We start from the raw sequence: 7,334 nt of genomic DNA on the forward strand, positions 1-7,334 counted from the left end.
TGTAACTATTTTACACTGCATGTGTGGGGCTGGGGAATCTTCCCCCCCTTAAATTTGTTTTTTCATCTCCCCCCTTTCCCTTTTCACATTTCCTCCTTTTTAAAATTTTTGCCGTGTCAAATATTTTCCTCAAAACCAAAAAATCACCATTATATTTTTAAATGTCATTTTTTGGGACACCTGTGCCCCAAGTCTCGTAAAAATTTTGGTGACGGCCCCTTTTTTTTTATGACTTTGGGGGCCAGACGGGGTAGGGGCACCAGATGTAAAACAATTGCCCACGGGGAAAAGACCAGTATTTGTTCTTTTATTATTTTAGGTTTTGGAAGGGGGGGGTGGAAAGGGGATGGAAAAAAAGGGGGTCTGGTTTTTTTTTTTTCCCCTTTTGTAGGTACCTATTGCCTTTTTCCCTCTCTCCCCTCTCTCTCTCTCTCTCCCCTCTCTCTTTTCTCTCTCTCTCTCTCTCTTTTCTCCCCTCTCTCTCCCCCCTCCCCTCTCTCTCTCTTTTTTTTTTTTTTTTTTTTTCCCCTTTGCCTTTTTTTTCCATTTCTCTTTTCTTCATTTTTTTTTTTTTTTTGATATAGAATTCAAAATGTCAATACATAAGTTATTCTAAGAAGTCTCTCTCCCCCCCACCCACCCTATCTCTCTCTTTCTTTCGCAACTATCCACAGGGATGCCACTTTTCCGGTTTTAGCCGGAAATCCGGTCTTTTTACCACCAGCCGGTTTTAATCCGGAACCTCCGGTTTTTGTCCGTCGTCACTATTTAAAAAAATGGTAGTTTATCTCCGCCCATCCCCATCACAATTCCTCCTTTAAAAAATTTTTTTTGATAAATAAACAGTGATTTTGAGAATTTCTCAGAAATTTTCCGCTGAATTTGCCGTGTCAAACATTTCCCTCATAACCACAAAATCACCACTATGTCTTATGTCATATTTTGACACCTGTGGAATAGTCTCGTGACATTTAGTGACGGTCCCGTTTTTATGACGTCGGGCCAGACTGAATGGCACCAGATGTCACAATTGACACAGACGACCTGTGATGTTCTTTGATTAGCAGGTTGATGGTTGAAGGGGAAGGGGAGGGACACATCTCTCTCTCTCTCTCTCTCTCTCTCTCTCTCTTCTCTCTCTCTCTCTCTCTCTCTCTCTCTCTCTCTCTCTCTCTCTCTCTCTCTCTCTCTCTCTCTCTCTCTCTACCATCGATTAAATTATCTGGTTATACAGAGATAATACATTAGCCTAGAGTAAAGCAATGGTGATTGGCTTAGTTTATTCTTCTTTCTTTTTACCTTTGGACAATGGCTTTAAATTTGTGAGATTCTTGGGTTGTATTTATAAACTGAATAACCACTAGGTTTCGGTAAAAAAAAAAAAAAAGATATTGTAGCCTGCTTTATAAAGTAAAGATCAAAACAAAACAACACTTTCTGGCCTTTTATTTGAATAACATTATAGGCCTTTAACATGTGGAAAGGACAATTCATTAAATGTTTACAAAAGTAAATTTATGTTTAATGATAAGAATGGATTTATACTTGTAATAGTAATATATTACATAATACCAATACAAAACTATGTTCCTGTCATTTTTACACTTTGCTTGCGTTTGACCGATGGACGGAGACATTTTCCTCCTTTTTGACAAATTGCTATTATTATCACTGAATAAAAAACACTCACCAAAACCACTACATCATCTCTACCACCACTACTATTACAACCACCACCATATCATCATCCCTACCATCACTACGACTACAAATAACACCACATTATCCCTCCACCGGTACTACTACAACTACCACCACATCATCATTCCTACCACAACTATTACAACCAACACCACACAATTATCTATAAAAGACCACCACTACTACAACCACCACCACATCATCATCCCTACCACCACTACTACTACAACCACCATCACATCATCTTCTCTAAGACACTACTTCTACTACTACTACTACTACAATCACCACCACATCATCATCCCTACCACCACTCCTACTACAACCACCACCACACCATCATCCCTAACACCACTACTACTACTACTACAAATAACACTACATCATCCTTACCACCACTACTACTAGAACTACCACTACATCATCATTCCTACCACAGCTACTACAACCACCACCACACAATCATCCATACGACCAGTACTACTATAATCACTACCACATCATCCCTAACACCACTACTACTACAACCACCACCACATCATCATCCCTACTACAACCACCAAATGTAATTACACTTTCAACTTTTGAAATTCTCCGAGTTGTGTCAGAAATTGCTGCTAGACAAATTTTGGATTGCATCTCAGTGAATTTGAGTAAAGTTCAAATTTATAGGTTATGGTTGCATGGGTGGGTCATGATCTTCACAATGAAAAATTTTCTCCTTTTATGTGACCAGTCATTCTCACCCTGATAGCTATTGATATTAATTTGTCTATCTTTTGTTTTCAGCACCTTATTTTATCAATTTGAAAACTGTTAACTCTCCTTTCTTTTGTGTGTTATTTGCTCTCAATTGCAATAATAAGTACTGAAACAATATTCCAAATTTGATATTTTTCAAATCCCTACAAAGCCCTTGACGTTGATTTGTATCTTGTCCGCGCAAGTTTTCAGGCTTTTTTTAATTTGTCTGGTGGCATCCCTGTATCCATTAAATCATCTGGTATATAGAGATGATATATTAGAACAAAGCAATGGTGATTGGCTTAGTTTAATCTTTTTTCTTTTTACCTTTGGACTATGGCTTTAAATTTGAGATATTCTTGGGTTGTATTTATAAGCTGAATAACTACTAGGTTTCTTTGCTTGTGTTTGATCGATAGACCGAGAAATTTACCTCCTTTTTGACAAATTGCTATTTATCATCACTGAATAAAAAAAAACACTCACCAAAACCACTACATCAACATCTTACCACCGCTACTATTACAATCACCACCACATCATTATCCCTACCACCACTACTACTACAAATAGCACCACATCATCCCTACCACCGCTACTACTACAACCACCACCACACCATCAACCCTACTACCACTACTACAACCACCACCTCATCATCATCCCTACCACTACTACAACTACAACCGTCATCCCTACTACAACCACCACCAAACCATCATCCCTACCACCACTACTACTACAACTACCACCACATCATCATTCCTACCACTGGGTGGGGATCCTGACCTCCCATAGCGGGCAGGGAGGTACATACTATGTCTTCTATCCCCCTATGTCTGTTTTCCAATCCAGCATGCTTTCTGTCTTTGTCTTGGAATGAGATTACTTGGTTTTGTCCTGGCCCTGGCCAGATACCTTGGCTAGGAGGGAAACAGTCAAATGTATAGTTAGTTTTGGGAGATGATATTTTTTTCCTTGTAAATCTCTGTTATGTACTCTATTATGTTTTATTTATGTATTATATATGATTTGTTAACATTTGAGTGTATTCCTCTTAGTGGGGACCTGTGCTTGGGTCTGGATGAGACTTTTAGGTGATCTCTATTTAAGTACACTGATGGTGTGCTCTTGGAATCTACATCTGTTCCCTTTCGAACCAATTCCCCTTTGTCTGCCTTATTCTTGGATGCTTTAATTGTAATTCTTGAACTTTTTACTATCCCATTTTTTCCCTTTTTACTGGCGCTGATATGACCTCAATGTGTTGCAAGCGCCGTAAAACCCTTAAAAACAAAAACAATCATTCCTACCACAGCTACTAAAACCACCACCACACAATCATCCCTACCACTGTTATTACTACAACCACCACCTTATCATCATCCCTACTACAACCACCAAATGTTGTAATTACATTTTCAACTTTTGAATTCCACCGAGTTGTGTCAGAAATTGCTGCAAGACAAATTTTGGATCGCATCTCAGTAAATTTTAGTGAAATTCAAATTTATAGGTTATGGTCGCATGAATGGGTCATGATCTTCACGATGAAAAATTTCCTCCTTTTTTGTGACCAGTCATTCTCACCCCTGATGTGTGTATACAGTATGATAAACATGCTCTCCATCGCTGTCTGACATAAACGACACCTCTCTGCTCATTCTTACTTCCCCATTCCTTCTGATTTCAATACCATGGGCTGTCATTTGCTTGGCTAGGACAGTAAATGAATGTTGTGATACAACACCCCCCTTACAGACTCACCAATTTCATGTTATTATATAAAGTTATCTCTCAACATAGGCAATAAAATAAATACCTAAGTAATAATATTCCCTTTATTCATCCTCAAGCGGAGATTTGTCTTGGGTCTATTACAAATGAAAACTGGAAAAACCGCAAATTAAGCTATGTGGCTTGTTGAAAGCCACATACCAAGATAATATTCGAACGAGGTGTACATATTTCGGGTTCGAAGCTAAGACCACACCATTGAGCCTCACTGCCCTCCCCCCTCTCCATCTTTCCTCAAACTATTTTGCATGTCCCGAGGAGTTCGACGAAACCGTGATGGAGTGTATTGGCTATCCTATTTTCTTCCTTTTTACTGGCGCTGAAATGACCTAATTGTGTCTCAAGCACTGTACTATTAGGGAGCGTTCACATATTACGTCATCAGCTAGGGGGGGAGGGGGGGTCTACCAAATGTTGACATGTGTTGACATGGGGGGGGGGGGGGGGGTCAGACCCAAGATGATGTCATCAAAACATAGGCAAATTAAGCCTATTTCAAAGTTTGTTCCTTTCAAAACAGCTAAAGATAAATTGCTATGATGAGTATTGCCCATCTCTCAAGAAACAAAATGGGAAAGGGGTATCACTTCTCAAAAGGCGAACTTGCCCTAAATGTTCATTGTATCACTCCTCGATCACAGCAATGAAAGACCATTCACGAAAATGCGGCATACATGAAGAACAGCAAATGGGAGAAAATGATGACGATGAAGATGAAATTGATGATACTATTTATAGTACATTGCCAGAGGTCCAAGGCAGAAACATTTTTGAATCAATTAATTTTATGTTTGGTAATTGAAACAGAAATTCATTCCACTAAAAGACTAATATGCTATAAAATAATTTGCCTCCTATACTATTTTAAATTACACTTTCTGAAATTTTTTTAATAGCACCTGCACCAAGTAGCCTAATTTAAATAATGTTTGTTAGATTTTATCTTTGCAAATTTAAATTTTATGTCCCCATTGTATCGTAAAACATAAATTATCAACAGTTTCTGAAATTAATAAAATGTCTGAATGTGTTTTATCAAACGTTGATAATCAATGTTTATGGTTTGAAAAACGAATAATAAATATTGTGAAATTAAAGTTATCTTTTAGTTTTTATTAAATTAGATGACGTCATCATCTGTTGGGGGGGGGGGGGGGGTCAGGTCAATGATGACAAGTGATGACTTGGGGGAGGGGGGGGGGGGGGTCTAAAAAGGGCAAATTTTTGATGACGTAATATGTGAACGCTCCCTTACTATTAAACCTTTATTAACTTACATTTGGCCAGAAATTATAGTGCTGATCTTTTATCTGTAGTTGAGTATTAAACTTAAACTCGCAGACCAAAGTGGGGGGGGGGGGGGGGGGGGGGGGCAGACAGGACCACAGCAGCTTTTTATTGGATAATCGCCGCCATCTTGTTTTAGATATAAAATAAGCAATAATCGGATGAATCGGGAATAGAGAGAGATCGGCGATGGGGGTTGCCTGGAGACTGGCAGCATATAAAAATACTTGAGAAAACTAATCATTGACATTTCAGGACCACAGCAGCTTTTTATTGGATAATCGCCGCCATCTTGTTTTAGATATAAGCAATAATCGGATGAATCGGGAATGGAGAGAGATCGGCGATGGGGGTTGCCTGGAGACTGGCAGCATATAAAAATACTTGAGAAAACTAATCATTGGCATTTCAGGGACAGAACAGACGCTTTGTCTGCAGAATGCAGTGAGTGTGATGAAGGTGTGAACTTCATGGTCTATCAACCCGGTCATCAATCCATCTATACTTCTACTTCTACAACGATGAGAGGGAGGAGGGGGTTGTTCTTTTCTTGTCCTCTCATCATTTGTCAAAATCAAAAGGACGTGTCTACATGATTAGATCACACAGGCGTTATTGCTTTCAGTTTAGTTCGCCAGGTAAATCTAGCCAGTCTAGTGATGATGAGTCATAGCTTTACACAGAGAGGGAGACAATTTTTTCGCCGTTTTGATCGATTTTTTCTTAATTTCAAACGAATGTAGTATTGCCGTTATTAAGTGTAGCAAAAATATTTTTATACTACCAAACAGTTTATTAACAGAGTTTTCATTGATTATTTAATCATTATTATGATGTTGTTAAAAAGCAAGAGGGATAACCCATGAAATTGATACATAAATTTAAGTGAATTGAAATTTTTCAGAGAATATTTTAACATGTTCAACACTTAAGATTTTAAAACAAAAGTAATGGAAATGATGTTGAATATCTGTAGAATGTAGACATATAACTTTTATTCCAGTAGATTGAGGCATTTTTGAGATATCAGTTCACCTGTACGTAAAAGTAAGGATTTTGAGTAAGGCAAAACTGAAATCCAATCACAGCATTGTCTTAATAGACATTTTTTAATAAACCAGCAACATAGTCAAATGTGATTCATTTATATTTATCCCAGAATCAACGAATTATAAGAATTCCATTAAAAACTGTTATATAAGGACACTCATTTAAAGACAATCAAAACCACTAAGAAAATCTTAGAGTTCTTATAATTTTCATAACCTTATTTTTGAGATATCCATGCCCATTACTTTTTTTTATGTACTAGGCTTGCACCTCTTTTAATTTGTGTGCCATATAGACTGCATATAGCACATCACTGGTGAAAGATTAGGATCATATTCACCTCATTAAGTATTGTTTCTTGTTCAGAGTTTTCTCATTGAACCAAAGGTATCAATACCTGCATCGCATTTCTTTAAATTATGTACCAGTGAGATACATTTCTCGCAAATTGAAATATTTAAATATGTCAGAATTTTTCATTTATATTTATAGTCAATTGTTGATAACGTCTAGAGTCTTTTAATCCTCTCAGCACGGCTCTGTACTCTTTCACAACAAATTCGACATATTTCATTAATACTGGTGTGATGACCGTCTTCTGTGTGTCTCTCCATGACCTGAACAGAACTTAAATAATTAAATTTAAGAAATATCTAAAATTTCCGCTTAAATTCAATGAAATCAAATTAAATAAATGTCTCTTATCATCACTATCTAGTTTTATTATTGGGTTTCTAAAATATCATGAAATATTC

The sequence above is a fragment of the Berghia stephanieae genome, chromosome 9, assembly GCF_034508935.2.
Source record: "Berghia stephanieae isolate SIO BIC M18660-M18661 chromosome 9, UCSD_Bste_1.3, whole genome shotgun sequence".
NCBI lineage: Eukaryota > Metazoa > Mollusca > Gastropoda > Nudibranchia > Aeolidiidae > Berghia > Berghia stephanieae.